General features: G+C 44.1%; 1 protein-coding gene and 1 long non-coding RNA gene across 5 annotated transcripts in view; both read right to left on the bottom strand.

Annotated features, from left to right (window-relative positions):
* The window catches only part of LOC139767395 (uncharacterized), a 743720-nt gene that overhangs the window by 396684 nt on the left and 325602 nt on the right, over positions 1-21434 (bottom strand). The window lies entirely within an intron of this gene.
* Positions 14481-21434, bottom strand: part of LOC139767402 (uncharacterized) — a 234390-nt gene continuing 227436 nt past the window's right edge. For all 4 annotated transcript variants that reach the window (XR_011717123.1, XR_011717124.1, XR_011717121.1 and 1 more), the window contains exon 3: positions 14481-15145. This is a non-coding gene — a long non-coding RNA (uncharacterized lncRNA). The remainder of the gene's footprint in view (positions 15146-21434) is intronic.

Here is a 21434-nt window from a genome sequence, read left to right as displayed (position 1 = left end):
TCTGAAGGGAAAGAGATAAATTAAAATTTTATATAAAAGACCGTTTAGGGGTGCCAAAGTCCAATACAGCTGCACGGTGGCATCCAAAATTAAAAAGACAAATTAAAGGTTTATTTTCAATCCCCTTTGGCGCCGCCAAAGGCAATTACAGGGGCATAGAGGCATCATAAGGGAAAGAAACATTTGGAAAAAGTTACTTTAATGCCACTTTGGGGATGCCAAAGGTCAAGAGAATTGCGGTGAGGCATCCAAAAATTTAGAGAAAAATTGAAGGATTAATCTAAATCCCCTTTGGCGTCTTCAAAGGCCTTTACAGGGTAATAGTGGCATCTGAAGGGAAAGACACAAATTAAAAGTTTACTTAACAGACCGTTTTGGGGTGCCAAAGTCTAATACCTTTCCATGGTGGCATCCAAAAACAAAAAGAGAAATTAAAGATTTAGTTTAAATCCCCTTTGGCGCCGCCAAAGGCAATTACAGGGGCATAGAGGCATCAAAAGGGAAAGAAACATTTCGAAAGCTTACTTTAGTACCACTTTGGTGATGCCAAAGGGCAAGAGAATTGCGTGGAGACATCCAAAAATTTAGAGGAAAATTGAAGGATTAATCTAAATCCCCTTTGGCGTCTTCAAAGGCCTTTACAGGGGAATAGTGGCATCTAAAGGGAAAGACCCTAATTAAAAGTTTACTTAAAATACCCTTTGAGGGTGCCAAAGTCCAATACAGTTGCATGGTGGCATCCAAAAATAAAAAGACATATTAAAGGTTTATTTTAAATCCCCTTTGGCGCCGCCAAAGGCAATTACAGGGGCATAGAGGCATCAAAAGGGAAAGAAACATTTGGAAAGCTTACTTTAATGCCACTTTGGGGATGCCAAAGGGCAAGAGAATTGCATGGACACTTCGAAAAATTTAGAGGAAAATTGAAGGATTAATCTAACTCCCCTTTGGCGTCTTCAAAGGCCTTTACAGGGGAATAGTGGCATCTAAAGGGAAAGACCCTAATTAAAAGTTTACTTAAAATACCCTTTAGGGGTGCCAAAGTCCAATACAGTTGCATGGTGGCATCCAAAAATAAAAAGACAAATTAAAGGTTTATTTTAAATCCCCTTTGGCGCCGCCAAAGGCAATTACAGGGGCATAGAGGCATCAAAAGGGAAAGAAACATTTGGAAAGCTTACTTTAATGCCACTTTGGGGATGCCAAAAGGCAAGAGAATTGCGGTGAGGCATCCAAAATTTAGAGGAAAATTGAAGGATTAATCTAAATCCCCTTTGGCGTCTTCAAAGGCCTTTACAGGGGAATAGTGGCATCTGAAGGGAAAGAGACAAATTAAAAGTTTACTTAAAAGACCGTTTAGGGGTGCCAAAGTCCAATACCTTTGCATGGTGGCATCCAAAATAAAAAGACAAATTAAAGATTTAGTTTAAATCCCCTTTGGCGCCGCCAAAGGCAATTACAGGGGCATAGAGGCATCAAAAGGGAAAGAAACATTTCGAAAGCTTACTTTAATGCCACTTTGGGGATGCCAAAGGGCAAGAGAATTGCGTGGAGGCATCCAAAAATTTAGAGGAAAATTGAAGGATTAATCTAAATCCCCTTTGGCGTCTTCAAAGGCCTTTACAGGGGAATAGTGGCATCTGAAGGGAAAGACCTAATTAAAAGTTTACTTAAAAGACCGTTTTGGGGTGCCAAAGTCCAATACAGTTGCATGGTGGCATCCAAAAATAAAAAGACAAATTAAAGATTTATTTTAAATCCCCTTTGGCGCCGCCAAAGGCAATTACAGGGGCATAGAGGCATCAAAAGGGAAAGAAACATTTGGAAAGCTTACTTTAATGCCACTTTGGGGATGCCAAAGGGCAAGAGAATTGCGTGGAGGCATCCAAAAATTTAGAGAAAATTGAAGGATTAATCTAAATCCCCTTTGGCGTCTTCAAAGGCCTTTACAGGGGAATAGTGGCATCTAAAGGGAAAGACCCTAATTAAAAGTTTACTTAAAATACCCTTTGGGGGTGCCAAAGTCCAATACAGTTGCATGGTGGCATCCAAAAATAAAAAGACAAATTAAAGGTTTATTTTAAATCCCCTTTGGCGCCGCCAAAGGCAATTACAGGGGCATAGAGTCATCAAAAGGGAAAGAAACATTTCGAAAGCTTACTTTAATACCACTTTGGTGATGCCAAAGGGCAAGAGAATTGCGGTGAGGCATCCAAAAATTTAGAGAAAAATTGAAGGATTAATCTAAATCCCCTTTGGCGTCTTCAAAGGCCTTTACAGGGGAATAGTGGCATCTAAAGGGAAAGACCCTAATTAAAAGTTTACTTAAAATACCCTTTGGGGGTGCCAAAGTCCAATACAGTTGCATGGTGGCATCCAAAAATAAAAAGACAATTTAAAGGTTTATTTTAAATCCCCTTTGGCGCCGCCAAAGGCAATTACAGGGGCATAGAGGCATCAAAAGGGAAAGAAACATTTCGAAAGCTTACTTTAGTACCACTTTGGTGATGCCAAAGGGCAAGAGAATTGCGTGGAGACATCAAAAATTTAGAGGAAAATTGAAGGATTAATCTAAATCCCCTTTGGCGTCTTCAAAGGCCTTTACAGGGGAATAGTGGCATCTAAAGGGAAAGACCCTAATTAAAAGTTTACTTAAAATACCCTTTGGGGGTGCCAAAGTCCAATACAGTTGCATGGTGGCATCCAAAAATAAAAAGACAAATTAAAGGTTTATTTTAAATCCCCTTTGGCGCCGCCAAAGGCAATTACAGGGGCATAGAGGCATCAAAAGGGAAAGAAACATTTGGAAAGCTTACTTTAATGCCACTTTGGGGATGCCAAAGGGCAAGAGAATTGCATGGACACTTCGAAAAATTTAGAGGAAAATTGAAGGATTAATCTAACTCCCCTTTGGCGTCTTCAAAGGCCTTTACAGGGGAATAGTGGCATCTGAAGGGAAAGAGACAAATTAAAAGTTTACTTAAAAGACCGTTTAGGGGTGCCAAAGTCCAATACCTTTGCATGGTGGCATCCAAAAATAAAAAGACAAATTAAAGCTTTAGTTTAAATCCCCTTTGGCGCCACCAAAGGCAATTACAGGGGCATAGAGGCACCAATAGGGAAAGAAACATCTGCAAAGCTTACCTTAATGCCACTTATGGGATGCCAAAGTGCAAGGGAATTGCGTGGAGGCATCCAAAACCTTAGAGGAAAATTGAAGGATTAATCTAAATCCCCTTTGGCGTCTTCAAAGGCCTTTACAGGGGAGTAGTGGCATCTGAAGGGAAAGAGATAAATTAAAATTTTATATAAAGGACCGTTTAGTGGTGCCAAAGTCCAATACAGCTGCACGGTGGCATCCAAAATTAAAAAGATAAATTAAAGGTTTATTTTCAATCCCCTTTGGCGCCGCCAAAGGCAATTACAGGGGCATAGAGGCATCATAAGGGAAAGAAACATTTGGAAAGCTTACTTTAATGCACTTTGGGATGCCAAAGGTCAAGAGAATTGCGGTGAGGCATCCAAAAATTTAGAGAAAAATTGAAGGATTAATCTAAATCCCCTTTGGCGTCTTCAAAGGCCTTTACAGGGGAATAGTGGCATCTGAAGGGAAAGAGACAAATTAAAAGTTTACTTAACAGACCGTTTAGGGGTGCCGAACTCCAATACCTTTGCGTGGTGGCATCCAAAAATAAAAAGACAAATTAAAGATTTAGTTTAAATCCCCTTTGGCGCCGCCAAAGGCAATTACAGGGGCATAGAGGCATCAAAAGGGAAAGAAACATTTCGAAAGCTTACTTTAATACCACTTTGGTGATGCCAAAGGGCAAGAGAATTGCGTGAGACATCCAAAAATTTAGAGGAAAATTGAAGGATTAATCTAAATCCCCTTTGGCGTCTTCAAAGGCCTTTACAGGGGAATAGTGGCATCTAAAGGGAAAGACCCTAATTAAAAGTTTACTTAAAATACCCTTTGGGGGTGCCAAAGTCCAATACAGTTGCATGGTGGCATCCAAAAATAAAAAGACAAATTAAAGGTTTATTTTAAATCCCCTTTGGCGCCGCCAAAGGCAATTACAGGGGCATAGAGGCATCAAAAGGGAAAGAAACATTTCGAAAGCTTACTTTAATGCCACTTTGGGGATGCCAAAGGGCAAGAGAATTGCGGTGAGGCATCGAAAAATTTAGAGGAAAATTGAAGGATTAATCTAAATCCCCTTTGGCGTCTTCAAAGGCCTTTACAGGGGAATAGTGGCATCTAAAGGGAAAGACCTAATTAAAAGTTTACTTAAAATACCCTTTGGGGTGCCAAAGTCCAATACAGTTGCATGGTGGCATCCAAAAATAAAAAGACAAATTAAAGGTTTATTTTAAATCCCCTTTGGCGCCGCCAAAGGCAATTACAGGGGCATAGAGGCATCAAAAGGGAAAGAAACATTTGGAAAGCTTACTTTAATGCCACTTTGGGGATGCCAAAGGCAAGAGAATTGCGTGGAGCATCCAAAAATTTAGAGGAAAATTGAAGGATTAATCTAAATCCCCTTTGGCGTCTTCAAAGGCCTTTACAGGGGAATAGTGGCATCTGAAGGGAAAGAGACAAATTAAAAGTTTACTTAACAGACCGTTTAGGGGTGCCAAAGTCCAATACCTTTGCATGGTGGCATCCAAAAACAAAAAGACAAATTAAAGATTTAGTTTAAATCCCCTTTGGCGCCGCCAAAGGCAATTACAGGGGCATAGAGGCATCAAAAGGGAAAGAAACATTTGAAAGCTTACTTAATGCCACTTTGGGGATGCCAAAGGGCAAGAGAATTGCGTGGAGACATCCAAAAATTTAGAGGAAAATTGAAGGATTAATCTAAATCCCCTTTGGCGTCTTCAAAGGCCTTTACAGGGGAGTAGTGGCATCTGAAGGGAAAGAGATAAATTAAAATTTTATATAAAAGACCGTTTAGGGGTGCCAAAGTCCAATACAGCTGCACGGTGGCATCCAAAATTAAAAAGACAAATTAAAGGTTTATTTTAAATCCCCTTTGGCGCCGCCAAAGGCAATTACAGGGGCATAGAGGCATCAAAAGGGAAAGAAACATTTGGAAAGCTTACTTTAATGCCACTTTGGGGATGCCAAAGGTCAAGAGAATTGCGGTGAGGCATCCAAAAATTTAGAGGAAAATTGAAGGATTAATCTAAATCCCCTTTGGCGTCTTCAAAGGCCTTTACAGGGGAATAGTGGCATCTAAAGGGAAAGACCGTAATTAAAAGTTTACTTAAAATACCCTTTGGGGGTGCCAAAGTCCAATACAGTTGCATGGTGGCATCCAAAAATAAAAAGACAAATTAAAGGTTTATTTTAAATCCCCTTTGGCGCCGCCAAAGGCAATTACAGGGCATAGAGGCATCAAAAGGGAAAGAAACATTTGAAAGCTTACTTTAATGCCACTTTGGGGATGCCAAAGGTCAAGAGAATTGCGGTGAGGCATCCAAAAATTTAGAGAAAAATTGAAGGATTAATCTAAATCCCCTTTGGCGTCTTCAAAGGCCTTTACAGGGGAGTAGTGGCATCTGAAGGGAAAGAGATAAATTAAAATTTTATATAAAAGACCGTTTAGGGGTGCCAAAGTCCAATACAGCTGCACGGTGGCATCCAAAAGTAAAAAGACAAATGAAAGGTTTAGTTTAAATCCCCTTTGGAGCCGCCAAAGGCAATTACAGGGGCATAGAGGCATCAAAAGTGAAAGAAACATTTAGAAAGCTTACTTTAATGCCACTTTGGGGATGCCAAAGGTCAAGAGGGATTGCGGTGAGGCATCCAAAAATTTAGAGGAAAATTGAAGGATTAATCTAAATCCCCTTTGGCTTCTTCAAATTCCTTTACAGGGGAATAGTGGTATCTACAGGGAAAGACCCTAATTAAAAGTTAACTTAAAATACCCTTTGGGGGTGCCAAAGTCCAATACAGTTGCATGGTGGCATCGAAAAATAAAAAGACAAATTAAAGGTTTACTTTAAATCCCCTTTGGCGCCGCCAAAGGCAATTACAGGGGCATAGAGGCATCAAAAGGGAAAGAAACATTTGGAAAGCTTACTTTAATGCCACTTTGGGGATGCCAAAGGGCAAGAGAATTGCATGGACTCATCGAAAAATTTAGAGGAAAATTGAAGGATTAATCTAACTCCCCTTTGGCGTCTTCAAAGGCCTTTACAGGGGAATAGTGGCATCTGAAGGGAAAGAGACAAATTAAAAGTTTACTTAACAGACCGTTTAGGGGTGCCAAAATCCAATACCTTTGCATGGTGGCATCCAAAAATAAAAAGACAAATTAAAGATTTAGTTTAAATCCCCTTTGGTGCCGCCAAAGGCAATTATAGGGGCATAGAGGCATCAAAAGGGAAAGAAACATTTCGAAAGCTTACTTTAATACCACTTTGGGGATGCCAAAGGGCAAGAGAATTGCGTGGAGACATTGAAAAATTTAGAGGAAAATTGAAGGATTAATGTAAATCCCCTTTGGCGTCTTCAAAGGCTCATTCTAGTCAGTACACCGACATTGGTATTGACAGCAGAATGAAACCTGTAAGTGTAGCAGAAGGCAACCTGAAGTTTAAGCAGAGGACAACCTGGAAGTACAGCAGACAAACTAGAGGTACAGCAGAAAACAACTTGAATGTAGAGCAAATGACAACTTGGAGGTTCAACATAAGACAACCTGGAAGTGCAGGAGACAGACTGGAGGTTCAGCAAAAGACCTGAAGGTGCATCAGAAGAGAACCCGGAGGAACAGGAGAGGACAACCTGGAAGTACAGCAGATGACAACCTAGTAGTACAGCAGAAGACAACCTAGAGGTACAGCGGAAGAGAACCTGTAGGTGTAGCAGAAGACGACCTGGAGGTACAGCAGAAAAAAAACTGATGGTGAAGCAAACAACTTGAAGGTGCAGCAGATGACAGTCTTCTCCTGGAGGTATAGCAGAAGATAACCTTGAGGTGAAGCAAAAAGCTTGAAGATACAGCAGAAGACAACCTGAAATAGAAGCAAACAGCCTGAAGGTACAGCAGAAGACAGCCTGGAGGTAGAGCAAAAGACAACCTGAAGGTACAGCAGAAGAGAACCTGCAGTTACAGCAGAGGACAACCTGGAAGTACAGAGGAAGACAACTTGAAGGAACAACAGAACACAAGCTGGAGGTACAGCAGAAGACAACCTGAAGATGCAGCAGAAGACAACCTGGAGATATAGCAGAAAATAAACTGAAGGTACAGCAGAGGACAACTTGGAGGTTCAAAAGAAGCCAACCTGGAAGTGCAGGAGGCAGACTGGAGTTTTCAGCAAAAGACCTGAAGGTGCAGCAGAAGAGAACCTGGAGGTACAGCATAGGACAGTCTGAAAGTACAGCAGAAGGCAACTTGGAGGTATATCAGAAGACAACCTTGAGATGCAGCAGAAGACAACCTAGAAGTACAGCAGATGACAACCTGGAGGTACAGCAGCAGACAACGTGTAGGTGCATCAGTAGACAAACTGGAGGTGCAGCAGGAAAAAACTTGGAGGTGAAGCAAATAGTTTGAAGGTACAGCAAAAGACAACCTAGAGGTACAGCAGAAGACAACCTGAAGGTGAATCAAACAGCTTAAAGGTACAGCAGAAGACAGCCATGAGGTACAGTAAAAGACAACCTGGAGAAACAGCAGAGCACAACCTGGAGGTACAGCAGAAGATAACCCCGAGTTACAGCAGAAGACAACCTGGAGGTGTGTCAGAAGACAACATGAAGGTACATCAGAAGAGAACCTGGAGGTAGAGGAGAAGAAAACCGAGAGATACGACAGAATAAAAACTGTAAGTGTAGAAGAAGACAAGGTGAAGGGGGAGCAGAGGACAACCTGGAAATGCAGCAGATAAAAAACCTGGAGGTGAAGCAAAGAGCTTGAAGGTACAGCAGAAGACAACATGAAGGTGAATGAAACAGCTTGAAGGTACGGCAGAGGACAATCTCAAGGTACAGCAGAAGACAACCTGGAGGAACAGCAGCAGACAACCTGGAAGTACAGCAGAAGACAACCAGTAGGTGTAGCAGAAGACAACCTGGAGGTGCAGCAAAAAAAAAACCTGGAGGTGAAGGAAATAGCTTGAAGGTACAGCAGACGACAACCTCGAGGTACAGCAGAAGACGACCTGGAGAAACAGCAGAGCACAACCTGCAGGTACAGGAGAGGAAGACCTGGAGGTACAGCACAATAAGACCAGGAAGTGTAGCAAAAGACAATCTGAAGATGCAGCAGAGGACAACCTGAAGATGGAGCAGAAGACAACCTGGTGGTGGAGCAGATGACAACGCGAAGACTCAGCAAAAGAAAAACTGGAGGTGTAGCAGAAGACAACCTGAAGATTCAGGAAAACACAACATGGAGGTGTAGCAGAAGACAACCCGAAGATTCAGCAGAAGACAACCTGAAGGTGGAGCACAAGACAACCTGAAGATTCAGCAGAAGACAACCTGAAGTTGGAGCACAAGACAACCTGAAGATTCAGTAGAAGACAACCTGAAGATTCAGCACAAGACAACCTGAAGATTCAGCAGAAGACAACCTGAAGATTCAGCAGAAGACAACCTGAAGATTCAGCAGAAGACAACCTGAAGATTCAGCAGAAGACAACCTGAAGATTCAGCAGAAGACAACCAGGAGATACAGCAGCAGACAACCTGAAGATGGAGCAGAAGATAACCAGGAGATACAGCAGCAGACAAATTGGAAGTACAGCAGAAGACAACCTGGAGGTACAGCGAAAAACATTAATGTACAGCAGAGGACAACTTGGAGGTTCAAAAGAAGCCAACCTGGAAGTGCAGGAGGCAGACTGGAGTTTGCAGCAAAAGACCTGAAGGTGCAGCAGAAGAGAACCTGGAGGTACAGCATAGGACAGTCTGAAAGTACAGCAGAAGGCAACTTGGAGGTATATCAGAAGACAACCTTGAGATGCAGCAGAAGACAAGCTAGAAGTACAGCAGATGACAACCTGAAGGTGAATCAAAAAGCTTAAAGGTACAGCAGAAGACAGACATGAGGTACAGTAAAAGAGAACCTGGAGAAACAGCAGAGCGCAACCTGGAAGTACAGCAGAAGATTACCTCGAGGTACAGCGGAAGACAACATGGAAGTACAGCAGAGCACAACCTAGATGTACAGTAGAAGATAACCTGAGTGTGGAGCAGAGGAAAACCTGGAGTTACAGCAGAAGACAGCCTGGAGGTGCATCAGAAGACAACCTGGAGGTACAGGAGAAGAAAAGCTGGAGGTACAGAAGCATAAAACCTGTAAGTGTAGGAGAAGACAACCTGAAGGTGGAGCAGAGGACAACCAGGAAGTGCAGCAGAAGACAACCAGAAGATGGAGCACAAGAACACCTGGAGGTGGAGTAGATGTCAATTTAGAGGTAGAAAAGATCTCAACCTGAAGGTACAGCAGAAGACAAGCTGGAGGTGGAGCAGACTAACTGGAGGTACAGCAGAAAACGACTTGAATGTACAGCAGAGGACAACTTGGAGGTTCAACAGAAGAGAACCTGGAAGTACAGCAGACGACAACCTGGAGGTGCAGCAGAGGACAACCTGAAGATACAGCAGATGACAATCTTTAGGTACAGTAGAGGGCAACCTGGAAGTACAGGAGAAGAACACCTGGAAGTACAGCAGAAGACAACCTGGAGATTCAGTAGAAGACAACCTAGAGGTACAGCAGAAGACCACCTGGAGGTACAGCAGCAGACAGCCTGGAAGTACAGCAGAAGACAACCAGTAGGTGTAGCATAAGACAACCCATAGGTGTAGCAGAAGACAACCTGGAGGTGAAGCAAAAAAAAAAAAACCTGGAGGTGAAGGAAATAGCTTGAAGGTACAGCAGACGACAACCTCGAGGTACAGCAGAAGACAACCTGGAGGAACAGCAGAGCACAATCTGCAGGTACAGGAGAAGAAGACCTGGAGGTACAGCACAATAAGACCAGGAAGTGTAGCAGAAGACAACCTGAAGATGCAGAGGAAGACAACCTGATGATGGAGCAGAAGACAACCTGAAGATTCAGCAAAAGACAACCTGGAGGTGTAGCAGAAGACAACCTGAAGATTCAGCAGAGGACAACCTGAAGATTCATGAAAACACAACCTGGAGGTGTAGCAGAAGACAACCCGAATATTCAGAAGAAGACAACCTGAAGTTGGAGCACAAGACAACCTGAAGATTCAGTAGAAGACAACCTGAAGATTCAGTAGAAGACAACCTGAAGATTCAGGAAAATCCAACCTGGAGGTGCAGCAGAAGACAACCTGAAGATTCAGCAGAAGACAACCTGAAGATTCAGCAGAAGACAACCTGAAGATTCAGCAGAAGACAACCTGAAGATGGAGCAGAAGACAACCAGGAGATACAGCAGCAGACAACTTGGAAGTAAAGCAGAAGACAACCTGGAGGTACAGCGGAAAACAACATTAATGTACAGCAGAGGACAACTTGGAGGTTCAAAAGAAGCCAACCTGGAAGTGCAGGAGGCAGACTGGAGTTTTCAGCAAAAGACCTGAAGGTGCAGCAGAAGAGAACCTGGAGGTACAGCATAGGACAGTCTGAAAGTACAGCAGAAGGCAACTTGGAGGTATATCAGAAGACAACCTTGAGATGCAGCAGAAGACAACCTAGAAGTACAGCAGATGACAACCTGGAGGTACAGCAGCAGACAACGTGTAGGTGCAGCAGTAGACAAATTGGAGGTGCAGCAGGAAAAAACTTGGAGGTGAAGCAAATAGTTTGAAGGTACAGCAAGAGACAACCTAGAGGTACAGCAGAAGACAACCTGAAGGAGAATCAAACTGCTTAAAGGTACAGCAGAAGACAGCCATGAGTTACAGTTAAAGACAACCTGGAGAAACGGCAGAGCACAACCTGGAGGTACAGAAGAAGATAACCCCGAGTTACAGCGGAAGACAACATGGAGGTACAGCAGAGCACAACCTAGATGTACAGCAGAAGATAACCTGGAGGTACAGCATCATACAACCCGTAAGTGTTAGCAGAAGATAACCTGAGTGTGGAGAAGAGGAAAACCTGGAGTTACAGCAGAAGACAGCCTGGAGGTGCATCAGAAGACAACATGGAGGTACAGGAGAAGAAAAGCTGGAGGTACAGAAGCATAAAACCTGTAAGTGTAGCAGAAGACAACCTGAAGGTGGAGCAGAGGACAACCAGGAAGTGCAGCAGAAGACAACCAGAAGATGGAGCACAAGACAACCTGGAGGTGGAATAGATGTCAATTTAGAGGTAGAAAAGAGCTCAACCTGAAGGTACAGCAGAAGACAAGCTGTAGGTGGAGCAGACTAACTGGAGGTACAGCAGAAAATGACTTGAATGTAGAGCAGAGGACAAGTTGGAGGTTCAACAGAAAAGAACCTGGAAGTACAGCAGACGACAACCTGGAGGTGCAGCAGAGGACAACCTGAAGATACAGAAGAAGACAACCTGGAGGTACAGCAGAAGACAACCTGGAAGTGCAGGAGGCAGACTGGAGTTTTCAGCAAAAGACCTGAAGGTGCAGCAGAAGAGAACCTGGAGGTACAGCATAGGACAGTCTGAAAGTACAGCAGAAGGCAACTTGGAGGTATATCAGAAGACAACCTTGAGATGCAGCAGAAGACAACCTAGAAGTACAGCAGATGACAACCTGGAGGTACAGCAGCAGACAGCGTATAGGTGCAGCAGCAGACAAACTGGAGGTGCAGCAGGAAAAAACTTGGAGGTGAAGCAAATAGTTTGAAGGTACAGCAGAAGGCAGCCATGAGGTACAGTAAAAGAGAACCTGGAGAAACAACAGAGCACAACCTGGAGGTGCAGCAGAAGATAACCCCAAGGCACAGAGGAAGACATGGAGGTACAGCAGAGCACAACCTAGATGTACAAGAGAAGATAACCTGGAGGTACAGGATCATACAACCTGTAAGTGCAGCAGAAGATAACCTGAGTGTGGAGCAGAGGAAAACCTGGATTTACAGCAGAAGACAGCCTGGAGGTGCATCAGAAGACAACCTGGAGGTACAGAAGAAAAGCTGGAGGTACAGCAGTATAAACATGTAAGTGTAGCAGAAGACAACCTGCAGGTGGAGCAGAGGACGGCCTAGAGGTACAGCAGCAAAGAACCTGGAATTACAGCAGAAGACAACCTGCAGGTGCAGCAGAGACAAACCTGGAGGTGAAGCAAACAGCTTGAAGGTACAGCACAAGACAACCTAGTGGTACAGCAGTATACAACCTGTAAGCGCAGCAGAAGATAACTTGAATGTGGAGCAGAGTTACAGCCGAAGACAACCTGGAGGTGCATCAGACGACAACCTGGAGGTACAGGAGTAGAAAACCTGGAGGTACAGCAGAAGACAACCTGAAGGTGCAGCAGAAGACAACCTGAAGATGCAGCAGAAGACAACCTGAAGATGCAGCAGAAGTCGACCTGAAGATGCAGCAGAAGACAACCTGAAGATACAGCAGAAAATAACCTGAAGGTAAAGCAGAAGACAACCTGGAGGTGCAGCAGACAAACTGGAGGTACAGCAGAAAACAACTTGATTGTACAACAGAGGACAACTTGGAGGTTCAACAGAAGACAATCTGGAAGTGCAGGAGACAGACTGGAGGTTTAGCAAAAAACCTGAAGGTGCAGCAGAAGAGAACCTGGATGTACAGCAGAGGACAATTTGGAAGTACAGAAGAAGACAACCTGGAAATGCAGCAGAAGACAACCTAGAGGTACAGCAGATGAGAACCTGGAGGTATAGCAGCAGACAACCTGGAAGTACAGCAGAAGAAAACCTGTAGGTGCAGCAGCAGACAACGTGGAGGTGTTGCAGAAAAAAACCTGGAGCAGAAGCAAACAGCTTGAATATACAGCAGAAGACAACCTGAAGGTGAATCAAACAGCTTGAAGGTACAGCAGAAGACAACCCCGAGGTACAGCAGAAGATAACCTGGAGGTACAACAGAAGACAGCATGGAGGTACAGTAGAGCACAACAAGGAGGTACAGTATCAGACAACCTGGAGGTACAGTAGAAGCAAAACCTGGAGGTGAAGCAAACAGCTTGAAGGTACAGCAGAAGACAACCTGAAGGTACATCAGAGCACAGCCTGGAGGTGCTGCAGAAGAGAAACCTGGGGGTGAAGGAAACAGCTTGAAGGTACAGCAGAAGACAACCTGAAAGTACATCAGAGGACAACCTGGAGGTGGAACAGAAGACATCCTGGAGGTACAGCAGAGCACAACCTGGAGGTACAGCAGCAGACAACCTGTAGGTACAGCAGCAGACGACCTGGAGGTACAGCAGAGACGACCTGTAGGTACAGCAGAAGAAGACCTGTAGGTACAGTAGACGACGACCTGGAGGCACAGTAGAAGACGACCTGTAGGTACAGTAGAAGACAACCTGGAGGTACAGTAAAAGATAACCTGAAGGCACAGGACAAGACGACCTGTAGGTACAGTAGATGACCTCTAGGCATAGAAGACGACCTGTAGGTACAGTAGAAGACAACCTGTGGGTAGAGTAGAAGATGACCTGTGGGTAAAGTAGAAGACAACCTGGAGGTACAGTAGAAGATGACCTGTAGGTACAGTAGTAGACGACCTGTAGGTACAGTAGAAGACAGAGGTAAAGTAGAAGATGACCTGTAAGTACAGTAGAAGACGACCTGTGGGTACAGTAGAAGACGACCTGTAGGTACACTAGAAGACGACCTGTAGGTACACTAGAAGACGACCTGTAGGTACAGTAGAAGACGACCTGTAGGTACAATAGAAGACGACCTGTAGGTACAATAGAAGACGACCTGTAGGTACAGCAGAATACAACCTGTAGGTACAGCAGAATACGAAGATTAGGTACAGCAGAAGATGACCAGTAGTTACAGCGAAACACAACCTACAGGTACCGTTGAGGACATACTGTAGGTTCAATAAGAGGCAACAGGTTACTATATAGTAAGGCATATCAAGGGGTCATAAATAATGGCAGTATTGTTGAAAAAAAAAGAATTATCATTATATAAGATCCCATCTTATAACACGTTATAGGATACTATAAAGAGACTTAATATAAACCTTATACCACGAAACATATGAAAAACGTACACGTGAGTGAAATCCACTGGTCTAAAAGATAATGATAGACTCAGCCTATGTAACGCAGCACAGGAGGAAACATTAACAAAGAGTGAACTGTAAGAAATATATGATCAAATCTTCCTAACATTTCTATGCTGACGTCAAAACCATTTTGAAGTCGACGTCATCAGGCCGACCTAATCATGGAACAGTGACGTCAGAACATCAGGTGACGTCACCAACATATATAAATATAACGTGTAAAAAAAATTGAGATGAAAACTTGGGCTGGAATCCAGAAGTGTGTTAACAGGTCTGAGGCCTACGGCTCCCACCCTCCCACCCGCTCACGGTCTCGGTGTCTCCATGTACTTCATCCTACCAACCAAATATGTTGACGTCTTTTCTGATAATATACTCTCTATATCAGATAAAATTATCTATTTCTTCATCAAAATGGTCATACAAAGTTCATTAAGAGTTTCTTTTAAATAGACGTATATGAAAAAGTAAATATCTCGATACGTAATCACGTAATCAAAGTATATTCTTTATGCTCATATGTAAAAATGTACAGCTTCTACGTAATGTATAGATAACATAACTATTCACTCGTATCGTCTATAAATTTCACCAGAAGTAAAGCATAATAAAGATTTGACGATGAATCATATGGCAACAGCTCCACCCACTTGCGTCCTGGGTTTCGTTCAGTGATTCACCGCCAGCGTCAAACATGTCTTATGATTTCAACGAAAACTTACTTACCTCGTCCCGGTCATGCAGCGTCCTCAGCATGACTTCTCTATCCAAATGTATAGCAGTATAATACTTTTTCCTCCATTTGGCTGCCTCTTGTGACGAACGCTTGTTTGTGTGTGATCTTCATGGCATCGACAACTGAATGTTTACACTCTCTGAATGTCTTGTACACCAGATGAAGACGCTTTAGGATAATTAGCCATTGTTCTTATATCCACTGGTATGTCGACAGTTCTCACACCGTAACACTGTCAAAAAAATGGGTTTAAAACCATTGTACAAACACAGACACACACTGGATAAATCCTTAAGCCACCATTGCTCTGGGTCAACTGACATAAACATCTGACGTCACATATTTGAACGACGGAGAATGTATTTGAGAAGGATAACTACCCTAGATTACTATAGGTTTTATGAAGGCGTTAATATTGCCACCACTAAATCTATCTTATGGATAAGCTCGTAACTTGTAAAGGAGAACGTGTAGAGAACGGTTAGGGTAAAAAAAAAGACTTTCTCCTAGGTGACATATTAAGTAAAATGTGCTTAATAGTAAAGCGAACTTATACTGATAATGAAGTGCTTTGATTTTGATCATTGTATTAATATGTGTACTATCTTTTATGGTGTTATTGTGACCATTAACACCACCTTTTCGAATCTCAAATTTCGGTGGAACCTATCATCTCTGCCGAAAATATCAAAAAATGTCATCAGAGGAGATATCAGACGCAGAGCAGGTGGTTATTGTAACGCTATCTGATCGCTGAGGTAGAGTTCTATATATCACTTTCATGATAGACTGGCACCACACTAGTCTAGGAGAGTAACATTTTCCATACTGATCTTTTTCGATTGGACAGATATGCCAGCGGCGTGATCAAAGCGCCATCCTCTAGAGACGCAGATAACACGTATGACAGCCAGTGATAGAAAATATCAGAATTGAACTTAACACATGATACCTTATACCTGTGTTCACTTGTGGAGCCCCTCTGTGAGTTAAGCTACCTTGGGGCGCCAGGCACTATATTAAAACCATTAATTCCTCACACGTAAAGCATGAAATTATAACACTATACACAAATCCTATATAAGCTGATCACGGAGTCGATAGCATGCTGGGTTAACTTATAGTAACGCTAATGCGGAATGCATGTTTCTAGATATTTTAATGGCTCGATCCCCTCCAGCATTTGGCGCCATAATAGTCGCATGAATAATCAAAGCAACTCATATGTTGGGCAAAAGCACATCCAGTTGTGAAGTGTCTAGTTCACGAAGTGCATATAAAGGGTCTTGTCATCACATGTGACTTGCACTTTGTGCACTGAACATAATGAAGGATTCATCAGGATAGCAGTCCTCCAGGTCCTCTGGATATGCCTGTTGCAACCTTGCAGCCATTTGACGTATTTCAGTGGCATAAATTCCCTCAACAGTGCTCACGCTAGTCAGTACACCGACACTGGTATTGACAGCAGAATGAAACCTGTAAGTGTAGCAGAAGGCAACCTGAAGTTGGGGCAGAGGAGAACCTGGAGGTACAGCAGATGACAACCTGGTAGTATAGCAGAAGACAACCTGGAGGTACAGCAGAAGACAACCTGGAGATGCAGCAGAAGACAACCTGGAGGTACAGCGGAAGACAACTTGGAGGTACAGCAGAAGACAACCTGTAGGTGCAGCAGACGACGACCTGGAGATACAGCAGAAAAAAACGTGAAGGTCAAGCAAACAGCTTGAAGGTACAGCAGAAGACAACCTAGAGGTACAGCAGAAGACAACCTCAAAGTGAATCAAACATCTTGAAGGTACAGCAGAAGACAGTCTTCACCTGGAGGCATAGCAGAAGATAACCTTGAGGTGCAACAAAAAGCTTGAAGATATAGCAGAAGACAACCTGAAAGCGAAGCAAACAGCTTGAAGGTACAGCAGAAGACAGCCTAGAGGTACAGCAAAAGACAACTTGAAGGTACAGCAGAAGAGAACCTGGAGTTACAGCAGAGGACAACTTGTAAGTACAGCAGAAGACAGCTTGAATTAGCAGTAGAGCACAACCTGGAGGTACAGCAGAAGATAACCTGGAGGTACAGCAGTATGCAACCTGTAAGCGCAGCAGAAGATAACCTGAATGTGGAGCAGAGGATAACCTGGAGTTACAGACGAAGACAACCTGGAGTTACATCAGAAGACAACCTGGAGGTACAGATGAAGAAAACCTGGAGGTACAGCAGAATAATACCTGGAGGTACAGCAGAATAATACCTGTAAGTGTAGCAGAAGACAACCTGAAGGTGGAGCAGAGGACAACCTGCAGGTACAGCAGAAGACAACCTGGAGGTGCAGCAGAACACAACCTTGAGGTATAGCAGACAAACTGGAGGTACAGCAGAAAGCAACTTGAATGTACAGCAAATGACAACTTGAAGGTTCAACAGAAGACAACCTGGAAGTGCAGGAGACAGACTGAAGGTTCAGCAAAAGACCTGAAGGTGCAGCAGAAGAGAACCTGGAGGAAGAGGAGAGGACAACCTGGAGGTTCAGCAGATGACAACCTGGTAGTACAGCAGAAGACAACCTGGAGATGCAGCAGAAGACATCCTAGAGGTACAGCAGAAGACAACTTGGGGGTACAGCAAAAGACAACCTGTAGGTGCAGCAGAAGACGACCTGGAGGTAAAGCAGAAAAAAAACCTGAAGGTGAAGCAAACAGCTTGAAGTTACAGCACAAGACAACCTAGAGGTACAGCAGAAGACAACCTGAAAGTGAATCAAACAGCCTGAAGGTACAGCAGAAGAGAGCCTTGAGGTACAGCAAAAGACAACCTGAAGGTACAGCAGAAGAGAACCTGGAGTTACAGCAGAGGACATCCTGGAAGTACAGCAGAGGACAACTTGGAGGAACAGCAGAGCACAACCTGGAGGTACAGCAGAAGATAACCTGGAGGTACAGCAGTATACAACCTGTAAGCGCAGCAGAAGATAACCTGAATGTGGAGCAGAGGATAACCTGGAGTTACAGACGAAGACAACCTGGAGTTACATCAGAAGACAACCTGGAGATACAGATGAAGAAAACCTGGAGGTACAGCAGAATAATACCTGTAAGTGTAGCAGAAGACAACCTGAAGGTGGAGCAGAGGACAACCTGCAGGTACAGCAGAAGACAAGCTGGAGGTGCAGCAGAAGACAACCTGAAGATGCAGCAGGAGAAAACCTGGAGGTATACCAGAAAATAAACTGAAGGTACAGCAGAGGACAACATGGAGGTTCAAAAGAAGACAACCTGGAAGTGCTGGAGACAGACTGGAGGTTCAGCAAAAGACCTGAATGTGCAGCAGAGGAGAACCTGGAGGAACAGGAGAGGACAACCGGGATGTACAGCAGAAGATAACCTAGAAGTGCAGCTGGAGACAACCTGAAGGTACATCAGTATACAAACCTCTAAGTGCAGCAGAAGATAACCTGAATGTGGAGCAGAGGATAACCTGGAGTTACAGCAGAAGACAACCTGGAGGTGCATCAGAAGACAACGTGGAGGTACAGAAGAAAACCTGGAGGTACTGCTGAATAAAACCTGTAAGTGTAGCAGAAGACAACCTGAAGGTGGAGCAGATGACAACCTGGAGGTACAGTAACAGACAACCTGGAAGTACAGCAGAAGACAACCTGTAGGTGCAGCAGAAGACAACCTGGAGGTACAACAGAAAAAACCTAGAGGTGAAGGAAAGAGATTGAAGGTACAGTAGAAGACAACATTGAGGTACATCAGAAGACAACCTGGAGGTACAGTAGCAGACAACCTGGAGGTAAAGCAGAAAATGACTAAGGTACAGCAGAAGACAACCGGGAGGTACAGTAGAAAAAAAACCTGTAGGTGAAGCAAACAGCTTGAAGGTACAGCAGAAGACAACCAGTAGGTGTAGCAGAAGACAACCTGGAGGTAGAGCGGAAAAAAACTTTGGGGTGAAGGAAATAACTTGAAGGTACAACAGACGACAACCTCGAGGTACAGCAGAAGACAACTTGGAGGAACAGCAGAGCACAACCTGGAGGTACAGCAGAAGATAACCTGAAATTACAGCAATATAAAACCTGTAAGTGCAGCAGAAGATAACCTGAATGTGAAGCAGAGGATAACCTGGAGTTGCAGCAAAAGACAACCTGGAGGTACATCATAAGACAACCTGGAGGTACAGAAGAAAACCTGGAGGTACAGCACAATGAGACTTGGAAGTGTAGCAGAAGACAACCTGAAGATGCAGCAGAGGACAACCATAAGATTCAACAAAAGACAAACTGAAGATGGAGCAGAAGACAACCTGGAGGTGCAACAGAAGACAACCTGAAGATGGAGCAGAAGACAACCAGGAGATACAGCAGCAGACAACCTGGAAGTACAGCAGAAGACAACCTGTAGGTGCAGCAGAAGACAACCTGGAGGTACAGCGGAAAAGAGCATTAATTTACAGCAGAGGACAACTTGGAGGTTCAAAAGAAGACAACCTGGAAATGCAGGAGGCAGACTGGAGTTTTCAGCAAAAAACCTGAAGGTGCAGCAGAAGAGAACCTGGAGGTACAGCAGAGGACAACCTGGAAGTACAGCAGGAGACACTTTGGAGGTACATCAGAACACAACCTGGAGATGCAGCAGAAGACAACCTAGAAGTACAGCAGATGACAACCTGGAGGTACAGCAGCAGACAACGTGTAGGCGCAGCAGAAGACAACCTGGAGGTGCAGCAGGAAAAAACCTGAAGGTGAAGCAAATAGTTTGAAGGTACAGCAGAAGACAACCTAGAGGCACAGCAGAAGACAACATGAAGGTGAATCAAACAGCTTGAAGGTACAGCAGAAGACAGCCTTGAGATACAGTAAAAGACAACCTGAAGGTACAGCAGAAGACAACTTGGAGGAGCAGCAGAGCACAACCTGGAGGTACAGCAGAAGATAACCAGGAGGTACAGCAGCATAAAACCTGTAAGTGCAGCAGAAGATAACCTGAATGTGGAGCAGAGGATAACCTGGAGTACAAACGAAGACAACCTGGAGTTACATCAGAAGACAACCTGGAGATACAGCAGAATAATACCTGTAAGTGTAGGAGAAGACAGCCTGAAGGTGGAGCAGAAGACAACGTGGAGTTACATCGGAAGACAACCTGGAGATACAGATGAAGAAAACCTGGAGGTACAGCAGAATAATACCTGTACGTGTAACAGAAGACAACCTGAAGGTGGAGCAGAGTACAACATGCAGGTCCAGCAGAAGACAACTAGGAGGTGCAGCAGAAGACAGCCTAAAGATGCAGCAGGAGAAAACCTGGAGGTATAGCAGAAAATAAACTGAAGGTACAGCAGAGGACAACTTGGAGGTTCAAAAAGAAGACAACCTGGAAGTGCTGGAGACAGACTGGAGGTTCAGCAAAAGACCTGAAGGTGCAGCAGAGGAGAACCTAGAGGTGCAACAAAAGCAAACTTGTAGGTGAAGAAAACAGCTTGAAGGTACAGCAGAAGACAACCTAGTGGTACAGCAGTATACAACCTGTAAGTGCAGCAGAAGATAACCTGAATGTGGAGCAGAGGATAACCTGGAGTTACAGCCGAAGACAACCTGGATGTGCATCAGAAGACAACCTGGAGGTACAGGAGAAGATAATCTGGAAGTACAGCAGAAGAAAACCTGGAGGTGCAGCAGAAGACTACCTGAAGGTGCAGCAGAAGACAACCTGAAGATGGAGCAGAAGACAACCTGAAGGTACAGCAGAAGACAACCTGGAGGTACATCAGAAGACAACCTGGAGGAGCAGCAGACAAACTGGATGTACATCAGAAGACAACCTGGAGGAGCAGCAGACAAACTGGAGGTACAGCAAAAACAACTTGAATGTACAGCAGAGGACAACTTGGAGGTTCAACAGAAGACAACCTTGAAGTGCAGGAGACAGACTGGAGGCTCAGCAAAATACCTGAAGGTGCAACAGAAGAGAACCTGGAGGTACGGTAGAGGACAACCTGGAAGTACAGCTGAAGACAACCTGGAGGTACAGCAGAGGACAGCCTGGAAGTACAGCAGAAGACAACCTGGAGGTACAGCAGAAGACAACCTGGAGATTCAGTAGAAGACAGTCTAGAGGTACAGCAGGAGACAATCTCGAGGTACAGCAGCAGACAGCCTGGAAGTACAGCAGAAGGCAACCTGTATGTGCAGCAGAAGACAACCTGGAAGTGAAGCAGAAGACAACCTGGAAATGCAGCAGAAAAAAAACCTGGAGGTGAAGCAAACAGTTTCAAGGTACAGCAGACGACAACCTCGGGGTATAGCAGAAGATAATCTTGAGGTAGAGTAAAAGACAACCTGGAGGAACAGCAGAGCAGAACCTGGAATATAGCAGAAAATAACCTGGAGGTACAGCAGAAAACAACATGGAGGTACAGCAGCAGACAACATGGAAGTACAGCAGCAGACAACCTGGAAGTGCAGCAAAAGAAAACCTGTAGCTGCAGCAGAAGACAACCTGGAGGTACAGCA

The sequence above is a fragment of the Panulirus ornatus genome, chromosome 61, assembly GCF_036320965.1.
Source record: "Panulirus ornatus isolate Po-2019 chromosome 61, ASM3632096v1, whole genome shotgun sequence".
Taxonomy (NCBI): domain Eukaryota; kingdom Metazoa; phylum Arthropoda; class Malacostraca; order Decapoda; family Palinuridae; genus Panulirus; species Panulirus ornatus.
The sequence above is the reverse complement of the archived record's forward strand: the minus strand, read 5'-3'. Positions and strand labels throughout refer to the sequence as shown.